Source organism: Hyla sarda, chromosome 11 (genome assembly GCF_029499605.1).
Source record: "Hyla sarda isolate aHylSar1 chromosome 11, aHylSar1.hap1, whole genome shotgun sequence".
Classification (NCBI taxonomy): domain Eukaryota; kingdom Metazoa; phylum Chordata; class Amphibia; order Anura; family Hylidae; genus Hyla; species Hyla sarda.
The window spans coordinates 15,018,111-15,042,414 of record NC_079199.1 but is presented as its reverse complement, the minus strand read 5'-3'; the positions used below and the strand labels follow the sequence as shown (position 1 = coordinate 15,042,414).

At 42.7% G+C, this 24,304-nt stretch overlaps 1 protein-coding gene across 2 annotated transcripts in view; it reads right to left on the bottom strand.

Moving 5' to 3' along the window:
• Positions 1–24,304, bottom strand: part of CLMN (calmin) — a 95,118-nt gene that overhangs the window by 69,982 nt on the left and 832 nt on the right. The gene's annotated exons all lie outside the window — the stretch shown is intronic.

The following is a 24,304-nucleotide window of genomic DNA, read 5'->3' as shown; positions in this document are numbered from 1 at the left end:
TATTGTCGCTCTAAGACAATAAAATAATGAAATATGTATCTGGAGTCACCGCCGGATCGGACTTTGGAAGCAAATATTGACCCGAGCTGAAATTATATTACTGTGGAGAGACAGACAAAACAAGGTTACCAAAGGTGAATCGTGGCTCTCCGGCTATGCTAAACTGCATCGCCCAGCATGCCCACATACTGTATGGCACTTTGTGGGTGATGTCCTGCAGGATGCCGGACAGTATGGCTGTTCAGAAGTAAAAATAGTTTTCCGGCTGCAAGTTGTAGGAAGAGAAGTGGGCATCATTGTTGGCCCGCACTGACCCGCCTCACACCAGGAGGAGGGTGTAAGAGATGCCTTAAAGGGGTACTCTGGTGGAAAACTATATATATTTTTTTAAATCAACTGGTGCATTGCCATATAATGAGATTTGCCATAGAATGAAATGCTCCGCCTCCATCACATCCTATTGGCTCACACTTGTCACGTGACATATTTAACCGTCACGCATCGACGCGCACAGCAGTCTCAGTTTGGCTATCACAGGGTGAGGATCTCCTCTCTCTGTGATAGCTGAAGCTGCACGGAGCTCTCATGGGCTCTGTGGCCCGATTCAATCGGCCACAGAAGCTCATACATTACTCTTTTATTACATTTACTGTTTTATAGATCTACAGCGCTATCGGGACCCCTATGCCCGCTAGCGCTAACTACACCCCACGCCCGCAGCTCTACTCCCCGTCCCCCATTAACGCTCAGGGAGCGGGGAACAGAAAGTAGAGCATCGGGTGCAGGTAAAGTAGTACTGCGCATGCGCGGGCAGCTCCGTGCAGCTTCAGCTATCACAGGGAGAGGAGATCCTCTCCCTGTGATAGCCAAACTGAGACTGCTGTGCGCGTCGATGCGTGACGGTTAAATATGTCACGTGACAAGTGTGAGCCAATAGGATGTGATGGAGGCGGAGCATTTCATTCTATGGCAATGCACCGGAAAGTAAAACAGATTTGTAAATTACTTCTATTAAAAAATCTTTACCCTTCCAGTACTTTTTAGCAGCTGTATGATACACAGGAAATTCTTTTCTTTTTGAATTTCTTTTTTGTCTTGTCCACAGTGCTCTCTGCTGACACCTGATGCCCGTATCAGGAACTGTCCAGAGCAGGAGAAAATCCCCATAGGAAACCTATGCTGCTCTGGACAGTTCCTGACACGAACAGAGGTGTCAGCAGAGAGCACTGTGGACAAGACAAAAGAGAAATTCAAAGAGAACAGAATTTCCTCTGTAGCATACAGCTGCTAAAACGTACTGGAAGGGTAAAGTTTTTTTTTTTTTTTTTATAGAAGTCATTTACTAATCTGTTTAACTTTCTGGTGCCAGTTCATTTAAAAAAAATTTAAAATAAAAACGTTTTTCACCGGAGTACCCCTTTATGAAGACACATAGCGCCAGCAAAAACCTGAAATGAAAGATTGTGGTAGTGACTGCATTTAGTGCCACATGAACCTGCCGTGGGATAGTGTGGTAGTGACCATGTGTAGTGTCAGGGGAACCTGCCGTGGGATAGTGACCATGTGTAGTGTCAGTGTGGTGTCCCAGCACCAGTAACTGTCCCGTGGTTTTGGACTGTCTCGGGGAACTTGGCAGCACAAGGTGTTGGGCCCACTAAAGTTCTGCAGTTAAATTAATTACCTATGTACGATGTCAGATAATATATTTTCTTAAATTAATTCCACTATTGTTATATGGGAGTTGTAGTTTTGCTACAGCTGGAGACGCACTGTTTTGAAAACACTGCATTAGGATGTCACATAAATGATTCTAACCGTCCAGTCCTATAAGTGGGCATCTATAATTGGGCCCCCAATGATACCAGATGCCCCCTAAACTCCTTTCCATATATGGATTTCCCATTTATTAGAGGACTATGACTAATACTGGAACGTCTTCTTTATTTGACCCCACAGAAACAAAATCTGAACCGCAACATCCGCAGCAGAAACGGCAACTAAAGACTGACGGAAAGTTCCATGTATGTGGGGACACCCCACACCCTGAGAAGGTGACCTTATTCTGTCCCTCAGTTCACCAGTTTGATTCCCACTGACATAAAGGGGTTATCCAGGAATAGAAAAACAGAGCTAATTTCTTTCAAAAACCATTCCCGTCTGTCTCCAGGTTGGGTGTGGTTCTGCAGCTCAGTTCCATTGAAGTGAATGGAGCCAAGTTGTAATACCGCACCCAACCTGGAGACAGATGACATTCGCTCTGTTTTCCTATTCCTGGATAACCCCTTTAAATGTTATTCGGCCTCTTGTCAATATATTCCAGTTGTGAGCGTCCTCCCGGCGGGGAGATCTGCCCGCGCTGCGCCCAGCCTGTGAATCTGTCTTTTCCCAGGATTGCAGAACGCGCCGGGCAATAGCGACTGATCCAGACTAAAAATAACACGGTCCCTGAAGGGCTGCGCTCACATCCAAATCACTGAGCAGGAAGTTGTGCTGCATACATACGTACTATACACACACATGTACAGAACACACATACATGTACAACATACTGATACACATACTACACACACACTACAAACATACACATACTACACACACACACACACACACTAAAAAACATACACATACTACACACACACACCACAAACATACACATACTAAACACACACTAAAAAACATACACATACTACACACACACACACACCACAAACATACACATACTAAACACACACACTACAAACATACACATTTCGCACACACACACACAAGTACATGACATACATGCATTAAAAACACTACAAACATACTAAACACACACGTACACAACATACAAGCACAACACTTGGATACATCACACATATGTATATTACAAACACACAGTACAAACATACACATACACTACAAACATACACATATTTCAAACATAAGTACATGACATATGCATTAAACACACACACACTACAAACATACATATATTACACACACACATGTACAACACATACGTGCACAACACATGGATACATCACACCAATGTATATTACAAACATAGAGTACAAACACACGCATACTACACACACTACAAACATCACAAATTTCACACACAAGTACATGATTTATATGCATCAAAAACACACACTACAAACATACACATATTACACACAAATACACAACATACGGATATATCACACACGTACATTACAAACATACTTTACAAACAAACACATACTACACATACACTACAAACATCGACATTACATACACAAGTACATGGCATAAATGCATTAAACATATACACTACAAACATACATATATTAAACACACACGTACACAACACATACATTACACACACAAATACAGGGCATACGACACATGTATACAACACATACACTAAACACATGTACATTAGACATAAAGGACACACATTATACTACATGCATACACATTACAGAAATACAGTACATGCATACACATTCATGTACCATGCGCAAACACTACAAACATACACATATTACACACACACACACAACATACATGCACAACACACGGATACATCAAACACATGTACATTACAAACATACAGTACAAACACACACATACTACACACACTACAAACATACACATTTCACACACAAGTACATGATGTATATGCATTAAACACACTACAAACATACACATACAAGTACACAACACACACACACACACACACACACAGCAAGCATACACCTTACACACGCACAAATACAGGGCACAGGACACATGTATACAACACATACACTACACACATGTATGTAACCAATAAATGTACTTATCATTTTTATAATAACTGCGTTATTATTTTATTATATTGCAAAAGTTACACTACCACTACTATAGAACTCATATCTGGGAAAATAGTCGGGCCCAGATATGGTGAATTACATTGTTTGTATATTTTTGGCAATTCATAACGGTCATAATATTTTTAATATTTTTGTTGACCATAATTAATAATTCATAAATGAGTTATTAACCCCCGACAGACATAAAGTACACACATTATACTACTGTACATGCATACACTTTACAGAAATACAGTACATGCATACACATACATGAACCATGCACACACACTACAAAGATACACATAGTACGCACACAAATGCACAACATCTATGTAATATACAAACACTACAAACATACACAAGTACACAACACACATACAGTAACCCCCTGACATATGATGCTTTTTTATGTCGGGGCCATCGCATTAAGTGCTATCCGGCAGCGCCAAATGCTTAAGCTGCTGCCGGATAGCAGCTTAATGTTCCCCGTGTGGTGCGGTGAGTATTACTTACCCCTCCACGATGCTCCGGGGTGCCCTTTGGGTCCAGCGCTGGTCCTCTGGTGTCTTCTCGGCCCTCACCGGTGACGTCAATACGAAGCTGCGCACGCTGTCCCGTCATCCAATAGGAACGACGTACGCAGCGGCGTAATGACGTCGCTACGTAGGCCCAGTAAGGCCTTGCAGAAGATAGCGGAGGACCGGAGAAGACCAGGAGAGCCCAGCAGAGGACCGGGGACACCATTGGGAGCGGCGGGACGCGGTCCGGAGCGGCGGGGACAGGTGAGTACAGCTTCCTATACTTTACATTGCACAAATCCCTCAACATACGATGGATTCGACAAACGATGTATCGTTTGGAACGAATTACCATCGTATGTTGAGGGACCACTGTACACAACATGTATTACACACACACACATTATTATCAAAACCTGTCCAGAGGAAAAGTTACTGAGTTATGTGGTGTGCCATGGGGTGTGAGTATGAGGTGTAAGGGGCAGATGGTGTTGCTGAGGGGTAGATAGTATTAACCCCTTCATGTTCGTGACGCCAGGGCATGGTTTGCATATGTAACCACCCAAAGGTAGTATCGCTAGTCCTAGGTCAGGCAGGGGCAATAAAGAGTCCAAGGCCAGGTTAAGGGTAGCTTTTACTGAGGTTAGACAGGTGGTCCAGTCTATACAGTTCAGCCAATATCCCAGAGAGGTGGCCAGTGACACAGGGAGACCTCGCAGGCTTGCTGGGACTTGCAGTAGGTAGACTGACTGTATAGCAGGCCACGGTGACTAGACAGTAGACTTGACCTGAATGACTTGATGACTATTAGAAGACTTGAGCTTACTTGCTATTGACAGGTGGCGGCAGACTTTAGGCTTGAGGCCTCCAATGGCTGCACACAGGGACTGGGACAGATGACTGGACTTGACCTCAGCAGGAAATGAAGAGAGAGATTGAAGCTCCTCCCTTCCTTATATAGGGGCTGTGCAAAGAGCACATAGGTTACTAGCGAGGTCACCTGGTCACTAGTGTTCTCCGTTTAACAATACAATCATATGACTTAAACATGTGACATAATCATGTGATTAACAATACAGGTCCTTTACTCTTTCATGTGAAAACTTATATACACAGGGGGAGACACTGCAGGGGAGTCCCAGGGACATATAGGGGATTAACCTAACAGGACTGTAGGATCATATCCCATACTGGGACACCACAGTTGCCCATAGCAACCAATCAGATCGCTTTTTTCCTTTCTGAAAAGGCCTTTGAAAACTGAAAGAAACATTCTGATTGGTTGCTATGGGCAACTCAGCAACATTTCCTCTGGTCAGGTGTTGGTAAATCTCCCCCTCTATACATATACATTACAGACATACAGTACACATGTACACAACACACATACTACATGCATACACATACATGTACACAACACACAGTACACGCACGTACATTAAAGACATACAGTACACATCACACACTACATGCATACACACATATGTACACAACACACAGTACACGCACGTACATTACAGACATAAAGTACACATGTACACAACACACGCACAACATGCATACACATACATGTACACAACACACAGTACACGCACGTACATTAAAGACATACAGTACACATCACACACTACATGCATACACACACATGTACACAACACACAGTACACGCACGTACATTACAGACATAAAGTACACATGTACACAACACACGCACAACATGCATACACACACACACACACACACACACGTACACAACACACAGTACACGCATGTACATTAAAGACATACAGTACACAAGTACTACACACCTGTATTCAACATACCTCAGAGCAGTAATAACTGACACAGGGCTAAGGACAATTGTCCCAGGTGTGCTTTAATGGGTGGGGTGACTGATGTGTGGAGGGTGAAAAGTGACCTCACCCTTACAAACAAGGGATCCTGGGACTTGTAGTTGAAGAGAGGTAACTCCAACAGGGAAATTTAACAAAAATAAAGCAGCAGCGTTATGTGGACTCACAACACAGCCATTTAGTTCAAGAACAGATCCTTCCTAAGCATGTCCATTACTGTCTGACAGGTACGTACTAAAGTCACCTTATGGTGGAGAACCCCTTTAAGACATGATGGGAAACTGAAACACAAAGAATATTAGAAAGTGCAGAACTTTTCATCCTACAATGACTAAGCTTTAATTACAGAGCAGCAGCACATTCCTCCATGTCTGAGATCTCTGCGCAGTCGGTGTCTCCAGCTGCGCGGTGCGAGGATCGGATCTATCACAGCTCATTCCTATATCCTACCTGCAGGCACCAAAAGAATGACAATGATTTCCGCACCGTCCGCTGACGCTGTTCATACCTGGAGGCCCAGTAATGGCCTCAATAATATGAGGATCATCAATAATGATATAATAAATGACATATCTACCAACACTGGCAAAATATTATGAAAATAAATACAGTAGTCCCTCAAGTTACAATATTAATTGGTTCCAGGACGACCATTGTATGTTGAAACCATTGTATGTTGAGACCATAGCTCTATGGAAACCTGGTAATTGGTTCTAAAGGCACCAAAATGTCATCCAAAAATAGGAAAAAGTGAGGATTAAAGAAAAATAAGTAGATAACTGATATAGATAAAACAAATCCTTCCATATAAAAGTAATAAAGATCTGCTGGAAGCTGTAAATCACTGTCTATGTCAGTGTTTCCCAACTAGGGTGCCTCCAGCTGTTGCAAAACTACAACTCCCAGCATGCCCGGACAGCCGAAGGCTGTCCGAGCATGCTGGGAGTTGTAGTTTTGCAACAGCTGGAGGCACCCTCGTTGGGAAACACTGGTCTATGTAGAGGACAGGATCTTCTTCGGAATCCTGTACAGTACACGCAGTGTCCTAAAAAAGTAACATGGAGCCGCCCTCACCTGGTGTCCAAAGGAGCAGCTAACCCTGGTACAGGTAAAGAGTACAGAACATGTAATACCTCCCTGTACTGTAGGGGCGCTACCAGACACCAGTCAGTACATACACTTCACTAATACAGGTAAAGAGTACAGAACATGTAATACCTCCCTGTACTGTAGGGGGTGCTACCAGACACCAGTCAGTGCATGCACTTCAGTAATACAGGGAAAGAGTACAGAACATGTAATACCTCCCTGTACTGTAGGGGGCGCTACCAGACACCAGTCAGTGCATACGCTTCAGTAATACAGGGGTTTTAACAGTGAATGCCCCATTCTGATTGGTCGGTTCTTCCGGCCATTGACAGGTTATGCAGATCTAAACTGTCTGTACATTGTATGTTGAGTCTGGTTTCAACTTACAATGGTCCAGAGAAGATCATTGTATGTTGAAACTATTGTATGTTGAGGCCATTGTAAGTTGAGGGATCACTGTGTGTATATATATATATATATATATATATATATCCCCACACAACAGAAAAGATTGCATTTTATAATCAGCAATTCTGGACTTTGTTTTTTTTTTTTTAACGTTTACATTATTCACCATGCAGTTTTATTAATGTTATATTTTAATAGTTCAAACATTTATGCACGTGGCTATACCAAATATGTATATATTTATTTTAAAGGGGTAGTCCAGAAAAAAACTTTTTTTTTTTTTTTTTAATATCAACTGGCTCCAGAAAGTAACAGATTTGTAAATTACTTCTATTAAAAAATCTTAATCCTTCCAATAATTATCAGCCGCTGAAGTTGAGTTGTTCTTTTCTGTCTGGCAACAGTGCTCTCTGCTGACATCTCTGCTTGTCTCGGGAACTGCACAGAGTAGAAGAGGTTTGCTATGGGGATTTGCTTCGACTCTGGACAGTTCCCGAGACAGGTGTCACCAGAGAGCACTTAGACAGAAAAGAACGACTCAACTTCAACAGCTCATAAGTACTGAAAGGATTGAGATTTTTTAATAGAAGTAATTTACAAATCTGTTTAACTTCCTGTAGCCAGTTGATATACAGGCTGCTGAGGCTTTCTGAACTATTGGAGCCCTGATCAGATGACATGTATGCAGGTAGGGACCCACCGCTTGTCCTCTCAGCTGATAGGGACCCTGCAATTTTGCTTCAATGGTCCTGATCAGCTTCCCTGAGATAACATGCAACTAATTTTAATACTTTTATACATCGCCACCAACTTTGATTGGAGCATCTAAAGGGTTAATGCCGGACATCAGCCCGCTTGGTAAATTCTGACAGTGATCATGGGTTTCCGGCTGATGATAGCAACCAAGACCCACATGGTATGGAGCACCCCCACAGCTCCTGAGCACACTTCATACACCAGGAGTGGGCACAGGGTGTACATTTACATCCTGCATCCTCTAGGGCAGTGGTCTCCAACCTGCGGACCTCCAGATGTTGCAAAACTACAACTCTCAGCATGCCCGGACAGCCAACGGCTGTCCGGGCATGCTGGGACTTGTAGTTTTGCAACATCTGGAGGTCCTCAGGTTGAAGATCACTGCTCTAGGGGTTAAAGGGGTACTAAGGTGGAAAACTTTTTTTTAATCAACTGTTGCCAGAATGTTAAACAGATTTGTAAATTACTTTGATTAAAAAATCTTAATCCTTCCAGTACTTATTAGCTGCCGAATACCACAGAGGAAATTCTTTTCTTTTTGGAACACAGTGCTCTCTGCTGACACCTCTGTCCATTTTAAGAAGTGTCCAGAGTAGGAGAAAATCCCCATAGCAAACATATGCTGCTCTGGACAGTTCCTAAAATGGACAGAGATGTCAGCAGAGAGCACTGTACTTGTGATGTCAGCAGAGAGCACTGTGTTCCAAAAAGAAAAGAATTTCCTCTGTAGTATTCAACAACTAATAAGTACTGGAAGGATTAAGATTGTTTAAAAGAAGTAATTTACAAATCTGTTTAACTTTCTGGCACCAGTTGATTTAAAAAAATAAATAAATAACGTTTTCCACCGGAGTACCCCTTTAAAGGGGTTATTCAAGAATAGAAAAACAGAGCTAATTTCTTATAAATACAGCACCACCCCTGTCCTCAGGTTGTGTGTGGTATTACAGCTTGCCTCCATTCACTTCAAATTTAACTGAACTGCCATACCCCACACAACCTGAGAACAGGTGTGGTGCTGTTCTTTAAAGACATTAGCTCTGTTTTTGTAATCCATCCCGGATAACCCCTTTAAAGCATATACAATTCTGCTGGTTGTTCCTGGAAACAGTCAACAAGCTTGGCTACAGTAATGTGGTGGGGGAAGGGGGGCACTTAGTTTTTGTTAAATCAGAAGACTGTACATTGCCTTATGTAAAGATGACTTTTTCTACAATACAAGTTAGGTCTGGGAAGACTCTTCTTACAGGGAACAATAAAGTAGACAACTACATTATTCTATAAAAACAAACATAAAAAAAACAAAAAGGAAAAATAATAACAAAACAATGTGAACCCACCCTATCTGTATTCCTTAAAGTGTACCTGTCAGATCCAACACAATTTTTTTTTAAATATATCACTCAGTACCTAATCCTGACCCGGTACATCTAATTTTTATGTGTCTAGCACCTTTATTTATTTTTTTATTACACTTTTAATTTAGCCCTTTAGTCTGAATTCCTCTCAAAGGGAGGGGGCGTGGCCTCCCTGTGCAGGTCTCCGCCCCCTCCCTCAGTATGCTGTCTGATCACATCTCCCCTAGCATTAGCAAAACTACAACTCCCAGCTTCTCCTCACTGACAGTAGCCGGACACAAGATGACAGCGGGAGGATTTTTCCTCCAGCTCTGAGCCCTGCGCTTACAGCTGTCAATCAAGGAAGTGTGTCCATGACATAGGGGATGACTCATGGACACAGCAAGACTAATATGTGTCCAAGCAGGCAGGGGGGGATTTTTTTAGTATGAAATACTGAACATTTTCTAATTAAAGCAATTGCAAAACCTATTGGTTATACATGCTTTACAACATATCAATATAGGATGTAACTCAGTTACATAGTCCCAATCCCAGAAGCCTCGGCACGTGTGAGGCCTCCTGCTCCTCTCTCTCTGTACAGATCTCTTCTTTAATCTACAAATAAACTTTGAATGAATTGCGGATAATAACAATTATGGATGTGAAGAGTAAACAAAGGAAATGATATAATAGCCGATGTGATGAGTCAGGATCTAAAGCCACCGTATTACATGGAGGCCATGGGGCCTGGAACAATGGGAACTATTTAGGACGGGCTCCTCCTCGTCACAGACAGACTCCATTGTTACTGGGGACATTCCTACTCCTACTCTCATTCTCCCCTCCCCCCCGAAAGACGCTGGGGTCACAGGTCACCGGCTTCTTCAATAGACCTCAAGCCTTGGGGTAACACAGGGAGGCTACAGAGGACAATGATCCCCCCCAATAGTGGCGCCTGCTCACTGCTGGGTGACCCCAGGGCCAGACGGCTGTCACCTCAGCCATATATAAACATAACCACCCAGAAAACAACACAGGCGTGGAATAACAACATGAAGCAAACAGAAACTGCGATTGCAAAACTACAACTCCCAGCATGCCTGGACAGCCATTGACAACATCTGGACAGTATAAGTCTACAGTATAGCAGACTGTGTATGACAGGGGCGCCAATGTTTCTCTGTAGTCGCGTCCCCCCTGTAAACCGCGGCTCTCATTTGGTGTCATCTATTTTTAACACCTATAATAATAACCTCACTTCCAAAATAATGAGAATCCTTTGTGCCCCTTCGGAGGTGTTACGTAACGCTGTATTCACACAGGGTCAGACTTGACCTGGATTTTGGCGCAGATTCTGCGCTTAATGTCAGATCTGAAGATAATTCTCCTCCAATGCAAACGAATGGGGGTTTCTGTGACTTTACGGTACACGATAAGTGACACGATAAGTTTGCGCGGACTCTGTTCGCTTCAACGGCGGTTTTGTCGTCGGATCCGACATGGATTTCAGCACAAAAACTCCTGCACGTACGTGAATGGAATGTGCCGCGGAAATACACAACGTGGTAAATTTATCATTAGTGCAGATTTTTGGGCAATGTAAAACCTGCTACGCAAGTGTGTGGTTTCTTTGCAAGTGATCATTTTTTTGCGCACCAACCAGCGCAGGCGCATCCAAAACTGATGAAGAAGATAAAGACACACGGCGCACGCAATTTTGCAGGTGCACCCCAGTTGATAAATGAGCACCATTGTGTGTACATTGGGGGAGATTTATCAAAACCCGTCCAGAGGAAAAGTTGCTGAGTTGCCCATAGCAACCAATCAGATCGCTGCTTTCATTTTCTGAAAAATGAAAGAAGTGATCTGATTGGTTGCTATGGGCAACTCAGTAACTTTTCTACTGGACAGGTTTAGATAAATCCACCACCCCCATAAAACATAAAACTAAAGCTACGTCTGTAGCTACGTCTCCGCCATGAAGGGGTTACAGTCATAATTGTCAGGGTGTGAAATGGGCGGCACGGGGCGACATCAATGAGCTACGAGGCCAAACATGACTGCGATGCTTTACACTGCTACAGCCCATAAAACCTGCTTCTAATCAAAACATGTGTGTACGGGGCAGTGTTTCCCAACCAGGGTGCCTCCTGCTGTTGCAAAACTACAACTCCCAGCATGCCCGGACAGCCGAAGGCTGTCCGAGCATGCTGGGAGTTGTAGTTTTGCAACAGCTGGAGGCCCACTGGTTAGGAAACACTGGTACAGTATAGTCCATAATGCGCATTGGTATTGTCCATAATGCGCACAGTACAGTACAGAGTGGCGGTCATGCACTAGTGCTACATGGAGCATTTGGGAAATACCATTTCCTTCTGAGGGTCCTGGTGGTCCTACATACTAATCATAAAGCTAATCATCTATGCAGATATTTTAGTCACAGAGTCGCCCAGGCTCCACAACACTGCACAGCCCCTGCTCTACCTCCCATCCTCATATTTTACACTGAATTCAATGGCCCTGATTTACTATTGCAAACCCTACATGTTTTGTTGGGTTGTGCCCAGGATTCTGGCGCATTGCGCCAGAAATTCTGTCTGCGCCAGAGTTTTGTGCCAGAATTCTTCCTCATTGCGCCAGAGTTTGAGCCAGAATTCTGCCTCATTGCCCCAGAAATTCTGTCTGCGCCAGAGTTTGCGCCAGGATTCTGCCTCGTTGCGCCAGAAATTCTGTCTGCGCCAGAGTTTGACCCAGAATTCTGCCTCATTGCGCCAGAGTTTGCACCAGGATTCTGCCTCATTGCCCCAGAAATTCTGTCTGCACCAGAGTTGTGCTTCATTGCCCCAGAAATTCTGTCTGCGCACGAGTGTGCGCCAGAATTCTGCCTCGTTGCGCCTGAAATTCTGTCTGCGCCAGAGTTTTGCACCAGAATTCTGCCTCATAGCGCCAGAGTTTGAGCCAGGATTCTGCCTCATTGCGCTAGAAATTCTGTCTGCCTCAGAGTTTGCGCCGGAATTCTGCCTCGTCTGCACCCGAAACGAAAAACCAGACCAACTGAGAAAACCAGAAAAAGGGGTGTGTCTGTCGGGGAAAAGGGGGCATGGCTACAGAAAATGGGCGTGTTCCCGACATTTTCACAAAAACCCAACATATTTACTAAGGTTTCCACAGAAAATGTGGTGGATTTCAGCTGAGGAAAACCCCACAGATCAGAGCAGGTGTTAAAAAAAAATAAATAAATAAATAAAAACGCAAAATGTAGGGAAAGTGGAAAATGTAAGGAAACCTTAGTAAATACCGTGGAAAATAAATTGTAGGGAATTAAAATCCACAAAGAAACCTACACAACACTCTTAGTAAATCAGGGCCAATAGGTACTATGGGGGGAGATTTATCAAGACCCCCTGCAGAGGAACAGTTGACCAGTTGCCGATAGCAACCAATCAGATCGCTTCTTTCATTTCTCAGAGGCCTTTTCAATAGTGAAAGAAGCGATCTGATTGGTTGCTATGGGCAACTGGTCAACTTTTCCCCAGCACACAAGTCTCGATAAATCTCCCCCTATAGGTGCGAATGGACCGTAAAAAAAATGGACACTCATCTCTACAGAGGGCTTCTTTGCATGGTAAGGATTCCCAGCTGTTGCAGAACTACAAGTCCCAGCGTGCACTGGAAGTCTGCAGCCTTCATGGCGTGCTACACATTGACATTGTTTCTATTAAACATTATCAGATATCGTCCTGCGCATCACATGACCGAGTTTCCTGCAGAAAACTAAGGTGGAGATTAAAAAAAAGCCAAGGACGGCAACGGTGGCGCCAAATGGAAAACGCCGACCTTCTCCCGGGACCTCTGGTGTGATCACATCCAGGGGAAGCAGAATTGACCCCCACACCAGGTGGTACATTCCCAGAGGGCGAACCAGCACAGACAGCGCCATCCTTAGCTACTGGTAGTGTCTGGTATTGTAGCATTTCCACTGAGGTGAATACAGCTGAGCTGCAATACCACACACAACCTGAGGACAGGGGTGGTGCTGTTTTTTGAAGAAAGGGGCCACATTTTTATAATCCTGTACAATCATATTACTATTAGGGAATTGCATACCTGAAAATTACCCAATACATTCTAGTGAAGCGGCCGTGCATGGTTTTTCACTGCTTCTCTACAAACACACACACATACTGTACATCTGCAGACTTATACACACATATACATCTGCAGACTTATCATACACACACATACATCTGCAGACTTATCATACACACATACATCTGCAGACTTATCATACACACACATACATCTGCAGACTTATCATACACACACATACATCTGCAGACTTATCATACACACACATACATCTACAGACTTATCATACACATACTGTACATCTGCAGACTTATTATACACACACACACACATACATCTGCAGACTTATTATACACACACATACATCTGCAGACTTATCATACACACACATACATCTGCAGACTTATCATACACACACATACATCTGCAGACTTATTATACACACACATACATCTGCAGACTTATCATACACACATACATCTGCAGACTTATCACACACACATACATCTGCAGACTTATCATACACACACATACATCTGTAGACTTATTATACACACACATACATCTGCAGACTTATTATACACACACATACATCTGCAGACTTATTATACACACACATACATCTGCAGACTTATCACACACACACACACATACATCTGCAGACTTATCATACACACACATACATCTGCAGACTTATCATACACACACATACATCTATAGACTTATTTTACACACACATACATCTGCAGACTTATCATACACACACATACATCTGCAGACTTATTATACACACACATACCTCTGCAGACTTATTATACACACACATACCTCTGCAGACTTATCATACACACACATACATCTGCAGACTTATCATACACACACATACATCTGCAGACTTATCATACACACACATACATCTGCAGACTTATCATACACACACATACATCTGCAGACTTATTATACACACACATACATCTGCAGACTTATTATACACACACATACATCTGCAGACTTATTATGCACACACATACTTCTGCAGACTTATACACACACATACATCTGCAGACTTATCATACACACATATACATCTGCAGACTTATTATACACACACACATCTGCAGACTTATCATACACACACATACATCTGCAGACTTATCATACACACACATACATCTACAGACTTATCATACACACACACACACACATCTGCAGACTTATCATACACACACATACATCTGCAGACTTATCATACACACACATACATCTGCAGACTTATCATACACACACACACATCTGCAGACTTATCATACACACACATACATCTGCATACTTATCATACACACACATACATCTGCAGACTTATCATACACACACATACATCTGCAGACTTATCATACACACACATACATCTGCAGACTTATCATACATACACATACATCTGCAGACTTATCACATACACATACATCTGCAGACTTATCATACACACACATCTGCAGACTTATCATACACACACATACATCTGCAGACTTATCACATACACATACATCTGCAGACTTATCATACACACACATCTGCAGACTTATCATACACACACATACATCTGCAGACTTATCATACACACACATACATCTGCAGACTTATCATACACACACATACATCTGCAGACTTATCATACACACACATACATCTGCAGACTTATCAAACACACATACATCTGCAGACTTATCATATACACATACATCTGCAGACTTATCATACACACACATACATCTGCAGACTTATCATACACACATACATCTGCAGACTTATCATACACACATACATCTGCAGACTTATCATACACACACATACATCTGCAGACTTATCATACACACACATACATCTGCAGACTTATCATACACACACATACATCTGCAGACTTATACACACATACATCTGCAGACTTATCATACACACACATACATCTGCAGACTTATTATACACACATACATCTGCAGACTTATTATACACACACATACATCTGCAGACTTATCATACACACACATACATCTTCACTTATCATACACACACATACATCTGCAGACTTATCATACACACATACATCTGCAGACTTATCATACACACATACATATGCAGACTTATTATACACACACATACATCTGCAGACTTATCATACACACACATACATCTGCAGACTTATCATACACACACATACATCTGCACACTTATTATACACACAAATACATCTGCAGACTGATCATACACACACACATACATCTGCAGACTTATTATACACACACATACATCTGCAGACTTATTATACATACACATACATCTGCAGACTTATCATACACACACACATACATCTGCAGACTCATTATACACACACACATACATCTGCAGACTTATACACACACATACATCTGCAGACTTATCATACACACATACATCTGCAGACTTATCATACACACACATACATCTGCAGACTTATCATTCACACACATACATCTGCAGACTTATTATACACACACATACATCTGCAGACTTATCATACACACACACATACATCTGCAGACTTATACACACATACATCTATAGACTTATTTTACACACACATACATCTGCAGACTTATCATACACACACATACATCTGCAGACTTATCATACACACATACATCTGCAGACTTATCATACACACACATACATCTGCAGACTTATTATACACACACATACATCTGCAGACTTATTATACACACACATACATCTGCAGACTTATCATACACACAAATACATCTGCAGACTTATCATACACACACATACATCTGCAGACTTATTATACACACACACATACATCTGCAGACTTATCATACACACATATACATCTGCAGACTTATCATACACACACATACATCTGCAGACTTATCATACACACACATACATCTGCAGACTTATTATACACACACATACATCTGCAGACTTATCATACACACACATACATCTGCAGACTTATCATACACACATACATCTGCAGACTTATCATACACACACATACATCTGCAGACTTATCATACACACACATCTGCAGACTTATCATACACACACATACATCTGCAGACTTATCACATACACATACATCTGGAGACTTATCATACACACACATCTGCAGACTTGTCATACACACACATACATCTGTAGACTTATACACACACATACATCTGCAGATTTATCATACACACACATACATCTGCAGACTTATCATACACACACATACATCTGCAGACTTATCATACACACACATACATCTGTAGACTTATTATACACACACATACATCCATAGACTTTTTTTACACACACATACATCTGCAGACTTATCATACACACACATACATCTGCAGACTTATCATACACACATACATCTGCAGACTTATTATACACACACGTACATCTGCAGACTTATCATACACACACACATACATCTGCAGACTTATCATACACACACATCTGCAGACTTATCATACACACACATACATCTGCAGACTTATCATGCACACACATACATCTGCAGACTTATCATACACACACAAACATCTGCAGACTTATACACACACATACATCTGCAGACTTATCATACACACATACATCTGTAGACTTATCATACACACATATATATCTGCAGACTTATCATACACAGACATACATCTGCAGACTTATCACACACACATACATCTGCAGACTTATCATACACACACATACATCTGCAGACTTATCACACACATATATCTGCAGACTTATCATACACACATACATCTGCAGACTTATCACACACACATACATCTGCAGACTTTTCATACACACATACATCTGCAGACTAATCATACACACATATACATCTGCAGACTTATCATACACAGACATACATCTGCAGACTTATCACACACACATACATCTGCAGACTTATCATACACACACATACATCTGCAGACTTATCACACACACATACATCTGCAGACTTATCATACACACACACATACATCTGCAGACTTATCACACACACATACATCTGCAGACTTATCATACACACACACACATCTGCAGAATTATCATACACACACAAACATCTGCAGACTTATCATACACACACATACATCTGCAGGCTTATCATACACACATACATCTGCAGACTAATCATACACACATACATCTGTAGACTTATCATACACACATACATCTGCAGACTTATCATACACACATACATCTGCAGACTTATCACACACACATACATCTGCAGACTTATCATACACACATACATCTGCAGACTTATCACACACACACATACATCTGCAGACTTATCACACACACATACATCTGCAGACTTATCATACACACACATACATCTGCAGACTTATCACACACACATGCATCTGCAGACTTATCACACACACATACATCTGCAGACTTATCACACACACATACATCTGCAGACTTATCACACACACATACATATGCAGACTTATACACACATATACATCTGCAGACTTATCATACACACACATACATCTGCAGACTTATCATACACACATACATCTGCAGACTTATCATACACACACATACATCTGCAGACTTATCACACACACATACATCTGCAGACTAATCATACACACATACATCTGCAGACTTATCACACACACACATACATCTGCAGACTTATCATACACACATATACATCTGCAGACTTATACACACACACACACACATACATCTGCAGACTTATCATACACACACACATACATCTGCAGACTTATCATACACACACATACATCTGCAGACTAATTATACACACACACATCTGCAGACTTATCATACACACACATACATCTGCAGACTTATCATACACACATATCTGCAGACTTATCATACACACACACATCTGCAGACTTATCATACACACACATACATCTGCAGACTAATTATACACACACACATCTGCAGACTTATCATACACACATACATCTGCAGACTTATCATACACACACATCTGCAGACTTATCATACACACACACATCTGCAGACTTATCATACACACACATACATCTGCAGACTTATTATACACACATACATCTGCAGACTTATCATACACACACACATACATCTGCAGACTTATTATACACACATACATCTGCAGACTTATCATACACACATACATCTGCAGACTTATCATACACACACATACATCTGCAGACTTATCATACACACACATACATCTGCAGACTTATCATACACACATACATCTGCAGACTTATCATACATACATACATCTGCAGACTTATCATACATACATCTGCAGACTTATCATACACACACACATACATCTGCAGACTTATCATACACACACATACATCTGCAGACTTATCATACACACACACACACATCTGCAGACTTATCATACACACACATACATCTGCAGACTTATCATACACACACACACATCTGCAGACTTATCATACACACACATACATCTGCAGACTTATCATACACACACACACACACACACATCTGCATACACATCAGTCGCTTCCTATAACCATCAATAAGCTTCTTACACCTCTCAGCCGGAATGTTGGACCACTCTTCCTTTACAAACTGCTCCAGGTCTCTCTTATTGGAAGGCGCCTTTTCCCAACAGTAATTTTAAGATCTCTCCACAGGTGATCAATGGGATTTAGATCTGGACTCATTGCTGCCACTTCAGAACTCTCCAGCACTTTGTTGTCATCCATTTTTGGGGCTTTTTGACGTATGTTTGGGGTCATTGTACTGCTGGAAGACCCAAGATCTCAGACGCAAACCCAGCTTTCTGACACTGGGCTGTACAGTGCGACCCAAAATCCATTGGTAATCCTCAGATTTCATGATGTCTTGTACACATTCAAGGCCCCCAGTGCCAGAGGCAGCAAAACAACCCCAAACATCACTGACCTCCCCCATATGTCACTGTAGGTACTGTGCTCTTTTCTTTGTAGGCCTTATTCCGTTTTCAGTAAACAGTAGAATGATGAGCTTTACCAAAAAGCTCTATCTTGGTCTCATCTGTCCACAAGACGTTTTCCCAGAAGGATTTTGGTTACTCAAGTTCATTTTGGTAAAATGTAGTCTTGCTTTTTTATGTCTCTGTGTCAGCAGTGGGGTCCTCCTGGGTCTCCTCCATAGTGGGGTCCTCCTGGGTCTCCTCCATAGTGGGGTCCTCCTGGGTCTCCTCCATAGTGGGGTCCTCCTGGGTCTCCTCCATAGTGGGGTCCTCCTGGGTCTCCTCCATAGTGGGGTCCTCCTGGATCTCCTCCATAGCGTTTCATTTTTTTTAAATGTTGATGGATAGTTCGCACTGACACTGATGCTCCCTGAGCCTGCAGGACAGCTTGAATATCTTTGGAACTTGTTTGGGGCTGCTTATCCATCATCCGGACTATCCTGCGTTGACACCTTTCATCAATTTTTCTCTTCCGTCCACGCCCAGGGAGATTAGCTACAGTACCATGGGTTGTAAACTTCTTGATAATGTTGGGCACTGTGGACAAAGGCAAATCTAGATCTCTGGAGATGGACTTGTAACCTTGAGATTGTTGAATTGTTTCCACAATTTTGGTTTTCAGGTACTCAGACAGTTCTCTTCTCCTCTTTCTGTTGTCCATGCTTAGTGTGGCACACACAGACACAAAATGTAAAGACTAAGTGAACTTCTCTCCTTTTTATCTGCTTTCAGGTGTGATTTTTATATTACCCACACCTGTTACTTGCCCCAGGTGAATATAAAGGAGCATCACATGCTTGAGACAATCTTATTTATCCACAATCTTGAAAGGGTGACAATAATTTTGTCCAGCCCATTTTTGGAGTTTGGTGACATTATGTCCAATTTGCTTTATTTCCTCCCTTTTTTGGTTTAGTTCCAATACACACAAAGGGAATAAACATGTGTATAGCAAAACATGTGTTACTGCAATCCTTTCCTGTGAGAAATACTTCACTTTCTAGAAAAATTTCAGGGGTGCCAACATTTACGGACATGACTGTATCTTAGGCCATCCATGGGCCACGCATGCAAGACCATTCATAAACCCAACATTCTCCACTATTAATGAACCCTACATTCCATACCAGTGATCTAAAACTGTGGCCCTCCAGATGTTGCAAAACTTCAACTCCCAGCATGCCCAACCAGAGTTTTAGACTACTGGTTTAGACAATTCATGGGCCAAACATTCTAGACCACTTATGGTCCTGACATAATTTGCCCCAAGATTCTATACCAGTGGTCTCCAACCTGCAGACCTCCAGATGTTGCAAAACTACAACTCCCACCATGCCGGGCATGCTGGGAGTTGTAGTTTTGCAACATCTGGAGGTCTGCAGGTTGAAGACCACTGTTCTATACCATTCATAGTTCCAACATTCCTGACCACTCAAGATCCTGACATTCTTGACCTGTGGATGTGAGTTCTACTTCTACTACAGAGGAAAATGATTTTCTTTTTGGAACACAGAGCTCTCTGCTGACATCACGAGCACAGTGCTCTCTGCTGACATCTCTGTCCATTTTAGGAACTGTCCAGAGCAGCATATGTTTTCTATGGGGATTTTCTCCTACTCTGGACAGTTCTTAAAATGGACAGAGGTGTCAGCAGAGAGCACTGTGCTTGTGATGTCAGCAGAGAGCTCTGTTTTCCAAAAAGAAAAGTATTTCCTCTGCAGTATTCAGCAGCTAATAAGTACTGGAAGGATTAAGATTTTTTAATAGAAGTAATTTACAAATCTGTTTAACTTTCCAGCACCAGTTGATTTAAAAAAAAAATAGTTTTCCCCCAGAGTACCCCTTTAAGAGGTGATTGGGGGCACAACCAATGGGTTCTGCTTTCTTTTGGGGTGAGGAGGCCAATGCCCACAAAGGCTGTGCGGTCCCTGTATGATGGGGTGAGAAAACATGGCTGAACTCCAGATGACCCCCATCACTGCCTGCACTCATCTCATTGATTCCCCTCATGTCCTCATTACACTAGGGGGTCTAATACTTTTTCAATTTATCCAACGAGGATCAATACGATGTAGAACACAATTTATGTTTCCCAATGAGAAATCAATAGCGCCGTTGTCATTTCACTATGGGAAAACCTGAAAACCTACGGTCGCAAGGTCCCAAACATAGTGGGCGTGGGGTGTGGGTCCCTGTACACCCCGCCTGTGACACCCACAATCCGACGCGCTTTGATCTCTCTAGGAACAAACTGTAAAAAAAACTAATGGTAAAGGTCATGGACTGGTTAACCCTTCGCAGCACACGACGCTACGATGGATCTGTACAACCATCCGCCATCTATTTTAGTTATTAGGAAATGTATTCAGCTGTAAAAACCGGGTGACTGTTACAGCTTCCATAGGGATTGTCACCCAGCTTTCCAAGATGTCTGAACAGCAAGTCTGTCTACATATGCAGTAATACAAAAAGTGTATCGCTTCCTATCTGGGGAATTCTTCTATGCTGGTGTTTAGGAAAACTGGGTGACAACTTCATTGTGAGCTCATAGGGTGGCAACATTAGGACACCCAGCTTTTCCAGATGTAGATTCAGCAGTATTGGCTGCTTAGACCCCAACCAGTGCGCCTCCAGCTGTTGCAAAACTACAACTTCCAGCATGCCCGGACAGCCTTTGGCTCAGAGGGTGAGCTCAGAGGGTGGCTACATTAGGACACCCAGCTTTTCCAGATGTAGATTCAGCAGTATTGGCTGCGTAGACCCCAACCAGTGCGCCTCCAGCTGTTGCAAAACTACAACTTCCAGCATGCCCGGACAGCCTTTGGCTCAGAGGGTGAGCTCAGAGGGTGGCTACATTAGGACACCCAGCTTTTCCAGATGTAGATACAGCAGTATTGGCTGTGTAGACCAGTGTCTCCCAATCAGTGTGCCTCCAGCTGTTGCAAAACTACAACTACCAGCGTGCCCAGACAGCAAATCCAGCTGTTGCAAAACTACAACTCCCAGCATGCCCGGACAGCCATTGGCTCAGAGGGTGAGCTCAGAGGGTGGCTACATTAGGAAACCCAGCTTTTCTAGATGTAGATAAAGCAGTATTGGCTGCATAGACCAGTGTTTCTCAACCAGTGTGCCTCCAGCTGTTGCAAAACTACAATTACCAGCATGCCCAGACAGCCTTTGGCTCAGAGGGTGAGCTCAGAGGGTGGCTACATTAGGACACCCAGCTTTTCTAGATGTAGGTAAAGCAGTACTGGCTGCATAGACCAGTGTTTCCCAACCAGTGTGCCTCCAGCTGTTGCAAAACTACAACTCCCAGCATGCCCAGACAGCCAATCCAGCTGTTGCAAAACTACAACTCCCAGCATGCCCGGACAGCCATTGGATCAGAGGGTGAGCTCAGAGGGTGGCTACATTAGGACACCCAGCTTTTCTAGATGTAGGTAAAGCAGTACTGGCTGCATAGACCAGTGTTTCCCAACCAGTGTGCCTCCAGCTGTTGCAAAACTACAACTCCCAGCATGCCCAGACAGCCAATCCAGCTGTTGCAAAACTACAATTCCCAGCATGCCCAGACAGCCAATCCAGCTGTTGCAAAACTACAACTCCCAACATGCCCGGACAGCCAACGGCTGTCCGGGCATGCTGGGAGTTGTAGTTTTGCAACAGCTGGATTGGCTGTCAGGCATACGGGATGGGAAACAATGGCGTATATGGTGTTAAAATCCTGCATTCCCAAATTGCTACACACCTAGGCAGACTCCATGTAATGCAGGATGTTTTGGTCCTCACCCAGCTTTCCCAGAAACAGATAGTAATAAGAAATAACTGAACGCCAACATCCTGACGTGGAAGACGTTCGATCACATGATATCGTCTTTCGTCACTCGCTCGGGAATAACTTTACGGCTCCTTCTTCCCTGAATTATAGATTTGGCAGCAGATTCATGTAAACACGGTGCCCGCGGGCAGAGACTTTCCAGAGTGCTGACTGACCTCTGTCTGGGCACCTGCCTGTATAATCAGGTGGCAAACATGATGCTTTAAGGCGTCTGAGGAACTACAACTCCCATCATGATGCACATGGACATAGTATATTGCAGGTACCAGTCGTGGGTGACCTGGGCCGCAGGTGGCAGCAGAAATGCCATGGAGCAGGGGCATAGAAACGGGTACAGTGTCCCATGATGAGCGAGCCATGCTGGGAGTTGTAGTTCCACACAAAGTTACCCAAGGATTAGTATTGAATCCCACAAAATGTCAACTAGTATCATACCCAATAGACAATTGTCCCCTGATGTCCTAGCCATGCTGGGAGTTGTAGTTCCACACCAGGTTAGCCATGGATCAGTAATGAATCTCACAACAAGGGGGTGAACAACAAAAGTTGACTAAAAGTTACGTAGCA